General features: G+C 45.0%; 1 protein-coding gene across 1 annotated transcript in view; it reads right to left on the bottom strand.

Moving 5' to 3' along the window:
* MCMDC2 (minichromosome maintenance domain containing 2) overlaps positions 1 to 17,288 on the bottom strand; it is a 1,367,419-nt gene that overhangs the window by 539,124 nt on the left and 811,007 nt on the right. The window lies entirely within an intron of this gene.

The following is a 17,288-nucleotide window of genomic DNA, read 5'->3' as shown; positions in this document are numbered from 1 at the left end:
GCCTGCGAGGACATATATCCATAGCCGCGTGTGGGCCTGAGTCGGTGACGCGGGAGGCACATTGCTAAATACGATACGCAAAAGAGAGGAGGATCGTGAGGCCTCTCAGCCCTAGGAGCGGCTGCAATTTATCCGGAAGAGGGAGAGAGAGCAGCTACCCCAGGAGTCCATGTTGGAGGGCTTACGGCAAGCACTCAAACATTGAAGAGGCACACCCAGAGGAAAAGCCGGTAGGGAAGCGCAGGGTGCCAAGAAGCACCCCCCCTAATAGAATGGGCCGGGGCGACAAAACGCAGACGAAGATTTCCTTCGGACAGTGGCACGCGCAATCACACGATGCCTCCAATACAGATAAAGACAGCACGCGTGCGGGTGACGAGCCCCCTGGCGACACAGACATCAAAGCTATACTGTTGGCGATGGAAAAGGGCCTCCAAACCAGTATGACCGCTATAGGCACGAAGATAGACGCCCTGTCCTACAGGATGGACAGGATGGCAGAGCAGATCGACAAACATGCTGAACTATTGGACATGTCTGAGCGGAGACTGACGGAGGTGGAAGAGGCGCAAATGGAGCTAGACACAGATCGCAAGAGGAGTGAAAAACTAATGCAAGCCCTACTGGATAAGACTGAGGACTTGGAAGCGAGGTCTCGTCGCTGCAACCGGAGAATTACTGGACTTCCTGAGACAAAGCAGACTGGCAATATGGAGAAATTTACTGAAAAATTGCTGACCACACTGTTAGGTGTGGAATCCTTTTCTCAGGTCTTCGTTGTGGAGCGTGCTCATGGCTCACTGGGGCCTCGCCCGCGCCCTGGCGCCCCACCTCGCCCTATTATAGCTAAACTGCTAAACTATAGAGACAGGGATGCAGCACTAAGGTTGGCTAGAGAACGGACAACGCTTCAATATGAGGGCTCCGAAATATCATTATTACCGGACTTCACTGCCAGGGTGCAGGAGGCTCGCAAACACTTTGCTCCTTACAAAAAACAACTCAGAGACTTTGGACTGGATTACACGATGCTCTACCCGGCAAAGCTGAGGGTTAATCGGCAGGGTCACTCTCACTTATTTACAGACCCTCGGGCTTTACAGCAAGCCCTTAAACGTTGGTCTAAGGAACAACGCAGAGACACAGCTGACCCTTCAGAAGCAGCGGACGGGAACAGCCGCCTAGACGAGCAGGAGTGAACACCACCTCATGATTTGCAGTTTGCAGTCGTAAGATGGTAATATGCAGAGGCCGCAGCTCTGAGGGGGCAGCAAAGCTGCGTAAAGACAATGAGAGGAACAATAACTGGGCTGAATACCACTGGGAGTGGGACGGGTCTATATTGTTGGGGGCAGAATGGTCACACCTCCACCAAGGTCGGCATACTTATAGAGATACTAGGGGCTGCAGCACTAGACTTTGGAATGCCAACTCTGTACTGATAGCATATCAGGTTGTAAAGAAGAGTCACTTATCTTGCGTAGTGTCTGAGCGCATGGCAAAGTCAGTGTTAGTAAAATGGCGCGGTGGCACTACTAAGTAATATTCTAGGATAGCTAGTGCAACATAACGAACCACAGCAGGAGACGCACGGGGCAGTTACACTTTGGTGCTTATTAGCACTGTTCATTGGTGACATGGCAACGTCGGCCTCTGCGCACAATTCTCCCGTTTGACTTCTCGGAGTTTAAAAAGTTGGGGATAGGGCATATCGGGAGGTGGGGAGGGAGTGGGTCTGGTAGGGCCAGGTTGGGGGAGGTCTGCTGTGGGAGGGGGGAGGGACAGTTTAGTAACTATTATGCTCACAAAGGGGGAAGGGGGGGTTTGTTGTTTTTCTGTTGATGCACACTTCCAGACCTGAGCTGCAGAGACACCACATCACACATATTGCCTATACATGAGCCTGATGGCCGACAAGCCTAAGTTGACGCGAGGAGATACACCTGCAATGCTTCGAGCCCTCACCTGGAACGTGCGTGGTCTCAATGACCACCGTAAACTTCGTAAGGTGTTAAACTACCTTCAAAGACAGAACGTAGACCTGGCCCTCCTACAGGAGACCCATCTTCCACTCACGAGCAGGATGTTACTTGGTAAGGGACTAGCTGGACACATCACAGCTGCAGGTTTCACGACTCACTCCAGGGGAGTACTGACATGGGTCAACCCTAGATCGAAGCTGACACGAACACTCCTGAAGGCCGACTCTAATGGCAGATATGTGATCTCCCAATGCGTATGTCTGGGGCTAGACTTGTTGGTTATCAATGTGTACGGTCCAAATTACGACTCCCCAGGCTTCTATCTAAATTTGGCGCAGATAATCCGTACAATTCCTGCTGCTCGGGTGTTGTGGGGGGGGGGATCTGAATTTGGTATTGGACCCTGCTCTAGATAGATCAGCGGGCCCCCCTCGCAGGCCCTCTGCTGCGGCCCAGACACTCCAAGCCGAGCTCACCGCAATGGGTCTAGAGAATGTATGGAGATACAGACACCCGGAGAGGGGAGGCTATACACATTACTCGGCATACCATGACTTTCATACTAGGATTGATTACTGGATGGCGTCCTCTCCTGTGTTGGCACACATTAAGGCTTGTACAGTCCTCGCACGCACATTATCTGATCATTCCCCGATCCTGCTTATATTGGAGTCACCTAGGCGATCAATTCCCCCATTTACATGGCGTTTCCCACCGTACTCACTATTGGATCCCGTGTTTAGGGGAGAGCTGATGGAGAAAATTGAAACCTTTTTTGAAATTAATATAGGCTCGGTAGAAGATTTTAGCACGGTATGGGAGACTTTCAAAGTATATATACGAGGCATTGCGATGTCGAGGCACTCGAGTGTCCTTAAATCCATTAGACAGAGGCTGTCGGAGTTGGAGAAACAGCTTGCGTCCCTCAAGAGGAGACAGCAGAATACTCCTAATGAGGCTGTAGATCACGAGATTAAGACCCTAATTACGGAATACAATGAAACAGCAGACAGGGAGGTTCAGCATACGGGGGAATACGCTATGGCACGCACGTACGGAGAGGGGGAGCGGCCAAGCTCGCTCTTAGCTAGAATCCTCAAGGGCAGCAGGGGGAAGCCTCTAGTCACCGAATTGAGGGACACAGATGGCCAGACAATTACGGACGAGAGGGGCATCGCAGACAGGTTCCGGAGCTATTATTCTGATCTCTACTCTTCCACAGGCGATGACCTCACCGATGAGACTAGAGACTACCTCGAGCATATTGAACTGCCCAAGCTCATTAATACGCATTGTGAATTCCTAGCAATACCCATAGAAAAAGATGAAATAATAGATGCACTTGCGAACATGCGCTCTGGAAGTGCCCCGGCATTGACGGTTTAACGGTGGGCTTTTATAAAGCTTTCCAGGAAAAACTGGTTCCACACTTAGCCAAGCTGTTCGACAACATATGTGTAGAGGGCAAAATGCCAGCATCCATGAGAGAGGCCCTCATAGTTACAATACTTAAACCCGGAAAATCACCGAGTGAATGCAGTTCATACAGGCCGCTGTCCCTTTTAAACGTGGATGCTAAGATGTACGCGAAGATATTGGCGACCCACCTCGCCCTCCTTGCCCCCGTGCTAGTGGCGCCTGAACAGGCGGGCTTCATCTCCAGTAGAAATTTGACACATAACATCCGAACGGCCTCGGGCACTATACAACATATAAGACAAGACACGAAAGCAGTAGCAGTCTTTCTGGACATGGAGGAGGCATTTGACTCCGTAGAATGGCCATTCATGTCGCAGGTGCTGTGTAGACTTGGCCTGGGCGAGCCGTTCCTTCAAATGATAGGTGCATTATACCATAAACCTATGGTGAGGCTCCGCGTCTGTGATCAAGTGACGGACCTCTTCCCGATTTGTAGGGGAACGCGTCAAGGCTGCTCTCTGTCCCCACTGTTATACGCACTGGTGGTCGAGCCACTCGCTTGTGCACTACGCGAATATCACGGAAATGAGGGCGTCAGTTTCCCGACATATAAAATCGTTGTCTCGACATACGCAGACGACACACTATTATACATTCGAGAGCCAGAACGTAACTTGCCGACAATACTTAGAGAAGTGGTTAGATTTGGAGCGCTCTCTGGTTTGCGCGTTTACTGGTCGAAGTTGGTAGCGTTCCCTCTCACCCCGATTACTGGACGATTCGACATGGAATACCCTCTGCAATGGTCACTAGACCCGGTGAGGTACTTGGGTGTCAAGATCCACATGGACTCTGAGATGCTACTAAGCGAGAACTATGGAGCGGCATACAGTAGACTGGAGGATGACGTGGAGTCCTGGTGCAAACTCCTGCTCACCCTTATGGGGCGAATCGCCATCATGAAAATGGTAGTGCTGCCTAGATTCCTGTTCCTGTTCAGTGCCATCCCGATGTTATTGTCAAAGGCCTTTTTCCAAACCATGACACAATTAATGGTCAGGCTTGCATGGGCAGGAAAACAACCAAGAATGCGATGGACCCTCCTGGCGCTTCCCTACGGTATGGGAGGGCTGGGTGTACCAGACTTGGAACTCTATTACAGAGCTGCGCAGGCTGCACATCTCCACACTTGGATACATATGACCCACTTATTCCCCATGTCCGTATGGAACGACTCTTTGCTGACCCCCTACCACTCCCGGCCACAATTTGTCAGCCGGTGGATCGCAGAATGGGTATATTGGACCTATAACTTCTGTGAACCATGCCTGGCACTCCTTGCTGCAGGCTCACGGAGGCGCGCTACTGTACTCACCCATTATGCCACTGGAATGGGAAATTTGGCTAAAGCCATTGCGAGAACTTGGAGTAATACAAGCCATGCACAAAATAGGCATTAAACTGGCGGGAGACCTATTCTTGAATGGCACAGCCAAAACTTGGGTACAGGTCGAAGCACATGCCGAAGACATCACAATGCTGACACGCTTCCAATACCACAGAATCCGCAGCTCTCTCCTGGATTTACTGGGACCTGATCTAGCCGAGCCGCTGGAGGTTCCAGAACTCACGTACGTTATCAAGACTGAGTCGCCTCGTAAGATAATACCGAACTTATATAGGACAGCGATGGCTTGCAGAGAACAGCAGCTCATGAAAGCCAGAATAGCCTGGCAGAGAGATCTACAAATCACTATGTATGATGACATGTGGCGATACTGCTGCATGAACACCAAGAGATTGTCTCTGAATGGAAAGCACAGGCTAATCCACTTTAAGTTTCTGTAGAGGGTGTACTACACTCCAGAGAGACTACACAGATATGGACTTCGGCCTACTGCTGAATGCGAAAGGTGTTATGAACAAACAGCGGATTTCATGCACCATGCGCGGGCTGCCCGGGGATACAAGAATACTGGGCAAGCATATTTGCGACAATTAATGAGACCCTAGACCTTGAGATAACCCCGGACCCTGCCTTGGCACTGTTGGGTTATTATAGGCGCCTACCGGTAGCGATCAGGAGGTTAGTTGATATGGGGATGCTGACAGCCAGATGCGTGGTCGCCTTGTGCTGGATGAGGGTCCCGCTTCCCACGGCAAAAGGATGGGCTCATGACATGCTGTACACATGCACGCAATCTGAGCACTACAGTGAGTTATTACCGCCCACCAGCAGGCCCAAAAACGTCTGGGGCCTCTACCAATCACACCTGAAGCCTGGAGAGACCGGAACTGCAAGGGTGGAGTTGACTGATGACAGAACTGTAGGTTTGGACATGGCTAGTCCTGCAAGACCAGAATAAACGCAGGCCTGGTGAGGGAACACCGGTTGTCCCAGGAGAATAGAGTGACACTGTGGGCGGGGGGGGCGTTTGAGGAGGATTTACAGCACAGATAACGGGTATGCTATCATATTAGCGTAGTTCACTCTGGGAGAGCAGAAACACGACACAGTCTGTCCAAGGCGACCAGAGGTTGGCATATCGTGAGGAAAGGAGCCATTGTGGACACACATACATAGGACTGGAGACTTGTGGAGGCTGAGGACCCGGGCTAAGAGGGACACATAGTGCGCTAGGGTCGTCCTGGGGGGGGTATACTGTGGCTCAAGAGTTAGGGTCAGGGACAGGGTGAGGCTGGGCGTCCAGGGAGGCAGCGTAGACAGGTGGTCGCTGAGAACTGAAATTGGGGTCATATAATTATGTGCAAGAGAGGAGTTGATATCACATAGCATAAAGTAAAAATCACATGCTCGGAGTGCATACACCAAATCGCCGCCGGTCCTCCGGGATGTCCGCTAAACGGCTGTGTTGATCTTAAAGAGAATTGCATGCTACGTGGAAATTCGCTGCAGCCGGCCCCAGGGTTGTAGGCTAGGTGATGTGTGCTTTATTTGTTATAACAATAAAAACCTTTAATACATTTTTTTTTAAAAAATAGTTATCTATTGTTTCCACGACTCTGAAGATATGTGTTCCAGTCGTAGGGAAACAAAGTTGTCATGTTTATGCAGTTGTCAGAAACTAATCCCTTCTTGTTTATTCGAAAAAGTTTCTAGTGACATCTGAGTTAGTCGGCACACTCAATTAAGTTTAATATACTCGATAGAGACATACTGACCTCAGTCCTACGTCAAATCTATAGTGTATATTATTCCATTCCGCAGAGCCTATTGGGAATATAGGAACTAGACTACATGGCACCCAACGGTTTGATAAGGCACTAATTTAACGCTAGATACTGAAGTAACTCAGTTGTGCGTTTTTCAGAGACCCCATACTCATAATAATCCAATAGACGTCTGGAGTGGGTAAAGGATAATATCTGCCATAGCTGAGTAGAACGAAAATCCTATGTATTAGCTTTTTGGTTTGTTCAAAGTTGAAGGATACAGTGTTCCAAAATATTGTGCACCTTATCTTTGTTTCCTTGAAAATTGCTCTGCAAACTTTCAGTCAACAAAATGCCGGATATCAACAACACCGAAAACGGTCGAGCTGCGGCTGATTCAGTCGATCCAGCCCTTAAGTTTTCAGGTTTCCAAGAAACTGACGTGGATACTATAACAATTCCTCTAAATTTAAGGAAAGCCATCACTATAAAATGTATAAAACATGGTCTATCATCGAGAGGTGGTAGGGCAGTTTTTGTGATAGAGGCACATGAATATCACCAGACAGAGGTATTCTATTCATGAATAGTCTTCCCTGAAGCAAATTTGTATTTGTATTTTGGATTTGTAGAGCGCCTTATCACCCAGGGGTCTCTAAGCGCTTAGCGGAGAGTGGACACATAGTTGTAAGGGGAGCAAGCTAGATGGTACCCCAAGTTTCTTGAAACAGCACGGTTTTTAGCTTTTTTCTGAAGGCAAATCCAGTAACACATGTGTTTCACTTCTACAAAGAAGATGAACCACCAGAGGAATACATTCCTTACGAGGATATTGAAATTCCACTCACATACCAGGAGCATGAGCTCTGGTTTAAACGTGCCCTAAAACATTTAAATCACATTACCAGGCTCGGTCCACTAGGTAGACCAGAAGCCACATGGCCGGGTTTAACTGGCTATACACCACAACCTGACATTAATGACATGACAGATGTGGCATTACTAGCTCAACTCAAAGAGTTAATCAAAATCTATAGACAATTGGTTCAATATGTCATGTGGACTCTTACAGTCCAGCCTGCAATAATGTTTCCACAACATACCCCTCACCAGGGGAATACACTGAAAATAACACCACAGACTCTACACTCAGTCATTGGTAAATTACCTGCAAAACGGGAACAAATTCCATCCTGGATAGCTCAAAACATTACTCAGATCGAAGCGGTATTTCCTAATACCACCACTCATGAGAAACACAGGATTTTAACAATCTGTTTACCAATGGGGATCGCACCACATCTGGAGGACTGCAACACTTGGGGTACAGTCTTCGCTGCTATCTACACTAAAACACATGGTTTTCCAGATGATGTCCTGAAATTGAATACAGGGCAGAGCCTGCCTTAAATTTGGGTATGAAACTACTAAAAGATTTCAAACACGTCTCAGCAATAATATTAGCTAATATTAAAGGAGAAGTAGCATCAGTGGTGATACCCCAAAAATTAAGGGAGTTTGATGTAACTGAGCAACCACAAGAACTGGCCAGAATAATTGAAAAATCCTATGAAGAATTAGACAGAGACAGTCTGGGTGGGAAACCAGTGAAACCTCAACTGTCTGAAAGTCCTGAATAGGTCTTTACTAAAAACACTCCTACTTCTTCTAAAAAGAAGTGGGAAAATAGCAAACAAACTTCTAAAGAGAAGCGTTCTCATGTCTGAGGTAGGTCTCCTCAAAAGGAGCCCTCTGAAAGGAGGTATAACCTCAGGAATAGGGATAATTTGAGAAAACCTGATAGATATCAAGATACTGATACACGTTCCTCTCGTACCTTTCAGACTTCGTCACAGAAATCCGAAAGAAGAGGACGGTTAGAAAACAAGGAAGATGGAAACGGTGGGCAGATTACAGAGGTTTGACTCTAGATCCCCCAGGAGAACCTGACGACGATCTGGATTTGGGTGATGGACGCCAGGCCTAGAGTGGCGCATGGCGCTGGGCATACAGATAGCACTTACAGGAGGCTTGATATGATCGCGTGTACAGGGCTAGGGAGTGATAAGGGGTGGGTAGTGGGGTTATTGGGTGGCTGTGGGAGGTGGGGGGTTAGGGCAAAATGTTTCTTTTATTGATTGGGCTACAATGATATATATGTGTTGATAATTTGCAGTGACCTCCTGATTGTGGAGACCTGTATACATGCTTTTACCTGATCAATCAATAAACTCTGTTGTGAAAAAAAAAAAAAAAGAAAACAAGGAAGATAGCGTGAAGTCCAAAGATGAACAACACGTTCAGAAAATCAAGAAACCTCAATTCACCAAAAAGAAGGTAGCAGGTCTAAAAATCAGACATGCCGAGGATCTTGAGGACGCAACTCAAGACGGAGAATGGGCTCAGACAATGTTGGAAAGTGCAGCAGAAGTCACAATAGCTTGCCAGAACCTGAAGGGTCTTCTGGAGACAGTGGACTTGAATGAGTTCATTCAAGTTGAAACTACAGATACCAGGGTTAGTTCTCCACATAGGTTATATGAAATAACTCTCTGGATGAAGGGAGACATACCAAGAAAAGTGAAAGCACTCTTTTGGGAGAGACTTTCTAAGGGTTATGACATACTTCAAGCTGAAAAAGACTGGCCATCACAATTTGTCAGGGAGTGCCCACATGGCGAAGACATCATTATGCCAGCCTTCACCAACCATGTTCCAATACATTTAAAATATACTTATGCCAGGAAATGGGCAGTTGCCCAAGCTCCAGCACTATACAAAAATCATGTAGGATGGGATGAGGACTCGCCTCCCCATAAAATCCAAATAACAAATCAACCAACTGCACAAAGGCAGTACCCAGTTAAGCAAGAAGCTAAAAAACAGGTCAGGGAGATATTAAACCAACTTGAATACCAAGGGGTGATTGAAACATGCACCTCGTCAATGAACAATCCTTTGTTTCCTGTATCCAAACCAGACAACACATATTGTGTAGTATTGGATTACAGACATCTAAATTCGAGTTGCAAAACATTTGCAGTGCAAAATGCACACAATGCAGCACTAAAGAACAACATTGTGCGTAAAAAATATAAAACCACATTAGATATTTCTAACTGTTTCTTCTGTCAAAATATTGCACCTGAAAGCAGGTATTTTACCGCTCTCCCAATTATGGGGACACAGCTTCACTTCTGTCGTCTCCCTCAGGGATTCAAGAACAGTCCTGGGTTATTCTCAGCAAGAGTAACAGAGTTACTACAAACTTACGATGATGAAGCATTATCATATGTAGATGACATCTATCTGACAGATGATGACTTGGATAGGCACTTGAACAGAGTGAACATCATTATACTTGGATTCGCATCTGAGGGTTACAAATTCAATTTAAAAAATCTAGAATTGCCCATCTCAACGTCCTATTTCTAGGATATGAGTTATCAAGTGAAGGCAAAAGCGTGGCAGCAAACTTTCTAGAGAAATGTGTGCTGCTCCAACCTCCGAAAATGCTGAAATACTTACAGTCGATTCTAGGATTCTTAAATTTCGGAAAAACTTACATTCTGAACTATGCAGAAAGGGTTAAACCTCTCTACGAATGAATCAAAACTGATTTTAAAACAGTAAATTGGACACAAAAACACACAGAAATGTTGCGTTCATTGCAAACAGACATGTTGGCAACTAAACTTTTACAGACACGCGTAAACGTACGCAGCTTAGTGATCCGAATCATTCCGGGTAAATGCAGATTCATCTACTTAACTTTTAACGAAGGTAAAAAAGTACCAATAGATTACAAATCACATTTGTATACAGAAGCTGAAAAGAAATTCACTTCAACAGAACAAATTCTGACCGCGGTTCAGACTGCTGTAGCAAAAGAAAGAGCCCTGGCACAGGGAAAACGCATAACAATCGTAACTCCTGTACCTGCCTTAGAAGCAGTGACAAAAGCGAGCATCCCAAATGCTAAAGCTTTACATCCGAGATGGATACAATGGGTTAATTCTCTTGCTGCCACAGATGTTGAATATGTTTTTGATCCATATTTAAAAACACAAGCATTTCTTCAATATGGACATGAATGTCCTCTGCCTACTAACATTCTGCCTCTAGAGACGTATCAGCTCAACCCACTACGGAGGGTAAACAAGCCTATAGTACTGTGTGCGCGATTGTTAAAGGTCGTTGGCGCGATGGCAAATTTATACCAATGGTCACTAAAACTCAATCCTTAGGAGCTTGCAAAACTGGCTTTAAAACGGTTTCATTGATGCAAAAGGTGGCTCAATCAAGCATAAAATGCTTTGGGAACAAGATTGTACCTCTACTTGCTTCTTTGTATGTAAATCTTGGTAAAAGATTAGCTTGTATTTTTGGACGCTATTTCTTGAATTGGTATGTATTTAACCCACATTCTTTTTTTTTCTCTCAGATGTTGATTGTATTGTTCTGTTTATTGTTCAGGTCTCTGTTCATTTTTCTGCTCCTTGCATAAAAAATAAAATAATTTAAAAAAAAAGGGAACAAGTAGTTTAATTACGAGAAGAACTACAAAACGGTCATGTGATACATACGCTGAGTCATCAACGTGATGGCGTTCCCGTTGAAAGGAATTAATTGGCTGATGAAGCCGTGAAGGCAGCTGTACAAATGGCTTCCATAGCTGCAATCACTCGTTCAAAAATGAAAATAGACAGTGAAGTAATGCTAGCATAAACAATTTTAGGTAGTGGTGTTCCCTAAAAGAGAATAACCACACCTTCACCTACGTGCCAAGTGAAATGGTATTGTTAGTGCGGTGATTCACTTTTAGGGAACACCACTACCTAACATTGTTTATGCTGTTATTAGGTGTTAACCTCCACTTACTTCCTATGGGGACACGTTCTGGTCTTTAGTTAGATCAGTATAATTATTACATCTCGAGCCATTACCATGGCAGGATTTGATGATGACTGTGACAAATTATTCAATTACATATTTATGGGACAGGGTGTACAATCCAACAAAACCTTTACTACTGATAATAAACCCCTAGGACTGAAACACATTTTCAACAAATTGGAGAGACTTCGGAAATCTGACTCTCCAGATGGTGGGATTTTACCACTTTAAAAAAGTATATTGAACTTAAGCAAATTCTAAGAGGGCTGAGGGTCATTATATTTCCAACGTGCGAAGACCTTGACACTGACCTTCTCCAGGAATGGGAGACTCTCATCTCATCATCGTCATATGGGATCATGGACTTATTAGTTAGGCATGCAGAGAGAAAGAGAGCTAAACTCCTTGATGAAATAGAGCAAATATAATGTAAAATCAAAAAACTAGACCTACCTGACATCATTGAGAAGAATTTAAAAATTCTACCAGAGGTCCTTAATGCTCACCAGTCTTACTTACGAGATAAGAACATTTGCAAACTTAATAGGGATGAAAAGGACTCTAAAAATGGTTGTGTATACACATTTGCCAAAAAATACGATGATATCAAACCAGGAGCTGGGGTGAAAGATCTTAATAATCGAAAATTGAATGAACAAAAGACAGTCAGTGAATCTGATCTGTCTAGCTTGGCCAGTGATTACAGTGACACTGGAAGTGTGACTCCCTCCACTTCTATACAAGAAAACCCCACCTCCAGCACTTCATCGTCTTTTTTATACGAACTAGAAAGATACAGGAAGGGCACAAGACTAGGGTTCAACAACCAAAGGTTGCCACTAAGAAAAGAATCAGGAGGGGAGGGCGCAAACACAGACTTCACAGACAGCAAAAGGGTAACCAGATCCATCACGAAAAACCAGAAGAAGTGAGTACAGGTCCTAATTCATTCAATACTGTCAACATTAATGACAATATGATTGATGATGTGTCTATAGTCAATTTGTCCCAACAGGTCTTAGAGAAAATGAGATTAGGGTACTTAAAAAAGGTTTGAGTTTTTGTCCTCTTGCTAAACCTGATTTCACTCAAATCCATGTTGACCTATTCAAATTTGTACGCAGTTTAAAATTAAAAAATGTTTTGCAAATCAACAAAAATTGTGTCCTATACTTGTATACAATGCTGCCAAAAGTGGCCAGACTATAGCAGATATTGAAAAGGTAAGAATGTTATTGTCTCTTGATGATACTGTAGATCAAGTTCCAAACATGGAAGAGCTCTTAGATGACCTGAATGTAACCAGTAACCTAGAGACAGACAGCGCTTTGAAAAGCAAATCACTATTCATTCCCACTCTCTCCCCTGGTAATATGGTGGACTGTTTTTACAGAGCTGTCACTTCTAATCTATACAAGCTGGAAGACAAACATTTGAGTAGACCACACAGACTTAAGGACAATCTCTCTGTTGAGGAAAGAACTGCTCTCACCCAACTCACTAAGTACTCTCACCTAACAATTAAAGAAGCGGACAAAGGGGGGAACATTGTCCTTATGGACAATGATTTCTACTTGAATGAAATAGAGAGACAATTATCGGATGAGACATCATACACCAAAATGTCTTTTAACCCAACATCTACTACTAGTAATCTAATTGACAAAACTCTTCGATTCTGGTTAAGTGCAGGACTCTTATCGGACTTGGAGTACAAATATTTGTTCAATCCAACTCCCAGGGCGGCATATATTTATGTACTCCCAAAGATACATAAACATATGACCAACCCCCCTGGAAGACCGATCATTTCGGGGATAGGTGGACCCACGGTACACATATCTGAATATATAGACATTTTTCTTAAACCTATAGTGAAACAACTACCAGCTTTTATAGAAGACACAAAAGACTTGCTTAACAAGCTTGAACATTTTCCTTGGTCTGATGACTACACTTTGGTGACACTGGATGTCAGGGCACTGTATACCAGCATTCCACTCGAAAGAGGAATGGAATCACTGACTTTTTTCCCTGTCTAAACGGGATGCGTCACTTTATGACCATACTAGGATGCTACTGGAACTCACCAGGCTCACACTTGAAGACAATTACTTTAAACATCTATTAACCTGGTACAGGCAACACTTAGGAGTTGCAATGGGGGCGAAATTTTCGCTAAGCTTTGCTAACCTGTACATGGGTTATTATGAATTACATCATATCTGGAGAGACTGTCCCCCAATATAACCAATAACATCATATATTGGGGGCGCTTTATTGATGATTTGCTACTCATTTGGAATGGTGACAATGTATCATTAATTGATTTTGTCCATCACCTCAATACGAACGAATATAATCTGTCTTTTACTTACCTTTCAGACAAATTCAACATCGACTTTTTAGATGTTACCCTATTTGTTAAAAATGGAGTCCTTGAATCCAGATTATTCCGTACAACAACAGCTTGCAACTCGGTCCTGCACGCCACCAGTGTTCATCCTGAGACACAGATCCGGGCCATTCCCTTTGGTGAAATTACCCGGATCAGAAGAAATTGCAGTACAGAAAGGGATTTCTCTAATGCATTGACTGACCTAACCACTCGATTTGAGAAAAGGGGGTACAAATCTGAATATTTGGTGAAGGCTGCAACCAGAATTAAGAGATATAAATGGACTGATCCCTTAAAGGTCATTAAGAGAAAAAGGGGTGAACTTAAGAACAAACGTGCAGCTCTCATCACACAATACCATTCACACAGCAATGAGCTATACCGCACTTTACATAGACACTGGCATCTTCTCCAACTCGTTCGGGATTTGGATCCTTTCATTAAGAATAAGACTCTGGTTACCTACAGGAGGGGCCAGACATTGAAGGGCATATTGAGTTCTACGACCAGAAGCCCTTGTAGTGATACTATTCAGACTTGGCTACCTCCTAAGCCTAAGGGATATGCACTCTGTGTAACGTCTGCCAGTTCACCCTGAACAAAACTACCACCTTCTGTTACAATACTAAGAAGGTACACCATGTACAGGACTTTATAAATTGCAATACTAAACATGTAGTGTATTGCATAGTATGCCAATGTAACAGCATCTATATAGGCAGCACGATTAGACCGCTTAAAGAGCGTATAAAGGAGCAAGTGAGAGCCATAAGGAACAACAATCCAAACTATCCACTAGCAACTCACTACAATGCTGAGCACAAATTATCTGAGATAATTAACATTAAATTTCATGGTATTGCAGTTCTGAAAAATGATCCTCGGGTGGAGACAAAACGTTAATATTGAGAAAACTTGAGGCACAGTGGTTAATTAAATTGAGATCAGTTGACCAGGGACTCAATACAGATAGAGAATTGCATGTGTTCTTATGTGAATAGTCCTTGTCCTTTTGCTTTCCACCCATATCTCAAATGTTTTTCTGATCGCATTGTTGATATGTTCTGTTCTTAATGAATCTGTATGACATGTATATGCACTGTTAATGAATTATACCCTTGTGTTTGATATTAATGTCAGCCTGATGCGCAAAACATAGATTGTCCATCAATCATTTGTTTGAGATTATTCCTTCTGTTAATCTCAAGAATTTGGGCTATGTATTTATTCAGTGATTGTTTTTGTTTCTACCTCACTGTTATTCATATCCTTGAATAAGATTCCAACTTTATCGCTTAATGCACCCACCTATGAAATCTAAGTTGATGTCAAGCCTAACGATTCCCAAAAAGATCGTATGGCCAGCTGATAGTCGTTCTTCCTTAAGCATGTCCTTCATTCTATTACTTCTCTGCCTCCTGTTTGTATTCTTATTGGGTCATAACTGCTAACATGATGGTTTGTTTAACTTTTACATTACCCAATTAGTAGGTTACTAGGAATCACTGACTGGTTGTAGTGGTTCCCTATACACTCATCGGCTTACGCTTCAAACATTGACTAGGCTAGATCTTAGCGACCTCTTTATATAATTATATGCATGTCCGACTGCAACCCAGCACGTCTTGGTCATCTGCCGCTATTTATTCCATGCATCGTTCGTGAAATTTTGGTTTTATTTACAATTTTTCTTATTGACATTTTCGGTTCTTTATTGTGACACCCCCATGGATACCCATTATATTATTCTATAGGCATAACTGCTCTAGTTTCCAATACGTATGTATTCATGCATTACATTACATTTTTGATCTGTAGTCTATCTTCCAATTTTGTTTCCTCATGTGACTTGTCTCGCGTCTCACGTGATTCCACACCAGCCAATAATTGACTATTTAAGATGTGTACTAGCAATTTTCAGTTGCGTTATCAAGCGGACTGGATGCTATAACTTTGGGTAAGTTTATAATCGATCAAACACTGTATTTAATTATGTAGTTGCTCCTTATCAATATTTTCTTTGGACGCGCACTAATAACTTTGTACACATTTGACTTCATTTTCAGATTACTGATGTGGTGCCTTAACACGGCAAATGACGTATAATAGCTTTGATAGCTATTTCTTGTTCCCTAACGTACCGGATTGGCCTTTTACCCAGATTCCCGGTATGCGAATCGTAGAGTGTTTTTATGGATTACTGACTAATGTTATGTATTTTTTTCAATTATCATTACCATTACAATAACATTGGCTCATCTGTTCTTAATATCCCCTCTCCACAGAGCCTTGACTACCTCATTCTATAGTTACTCTGATCCACCGCGCTATGGGTGATTGTATCTGGGCATAAATAGAACAGGTCAGGGGGAGGAGCCTAGTGGGCGACCAAGATGGCCGCGTAGGAGTTCGGCTCCGCCGACCTCCCTTCCCAGCCATAATATCCTGTTTTAAATCTTGAGCCCGAGCCCTGCTCCCGGACTCGGGAGAAGAAGCGACGCCCCTTGCTGGTGTTCCGGGCCATCTCTGTGGCCCGCAGGCAGAGCTACATCGTCCGGCGAATTGTGGCCTGCTCATCGGCTGGTGCTGGGAACTCGCAAAGTGGAGGTGGCTGCCGCCAAGTTAATAAACAACGGGGGCCGTAGACCGGAAGTTACCAGTCCGGCCCAGCGCTCCCTGAGACTTTTGGCAGGCCCCGCGGTGAGTGGGAGAGAGGCGGGCAGAGCTGGAGGGGCCTGGGCGCTGGATGTCGCATCTGCCCGGCTGGAGGATTGAGAAGTGGTGCCGCTCGGGGAGCTGCGGTGTGCCTTGATGCACTGAGGAGGCAGGCAGGAGGACTGAGCGGCCGGCGGCCTCAGCGGTCGGTGGGTTGACAGGGTCGGCTGTGGAGGGACTCCTTTGCCCATCTTACACCGCCGGTTGCCAGGTGAGCCAGAACTGGGTGCGGGTGGTGTGAAGGGAGTGCCCGCCATCCGTGCTGTGTGGCAGATGGCGCGGGAAACACATAGACTCAGCGCACTTTGCCTTGCTGTGGTGCGCTTTCTGGACACTTAAGGGGGCACTGTGGAGTATTCCTACATGTGGAGCCACGGCACGGGCGATGCGCTTGAAGGACTCTGGTGGTTTGTCTGGTGGCGGTGGAGGCGGTGGGCCCGCGCCACTGTGTGGTCCACTCTCATCTGGGTCGACTGTGCCTTGCGGCTTGAGGAGTGGCTCGGGAAGTGGCGTGTAAACTAGAGACTGTTGATCTGTTTCCCGCGTGCGTGAGCGATTGGGGCCTGCCTGCTGACCGGGTGAACAGCAATGGGCTAGTGGAGGTCCCTGGGGGAGCGTGATCGAGGCGGCTGAAGTTGTTGTGCTCCGGAGGTGTGCAGACGCGTTGTGACCCTGGCCCTAAGTGTGGCCCCCCTGTTTTGTAT

The sequence above is a fragment of the Lissotriton vulgaris genome, chromosome 4_1, assembly GCF_964263255.1.
Source record: "Lissotriton vulgaris chromosome 4_1, aLisVul1.2, whole genome shotgun sequence".
NCBI classification, from domain to species: Eukaryota; Metazoa; Chordata; class Amphibia; order Caudata; family Salamandridae; genus Lissotriton; species Lissotriton vulgaris.
The sequence above is the reverse complement of the archived record's forward strand: the minus strand, read 5'-3'. Positions and strand labels throughout refer to the sequence as shown.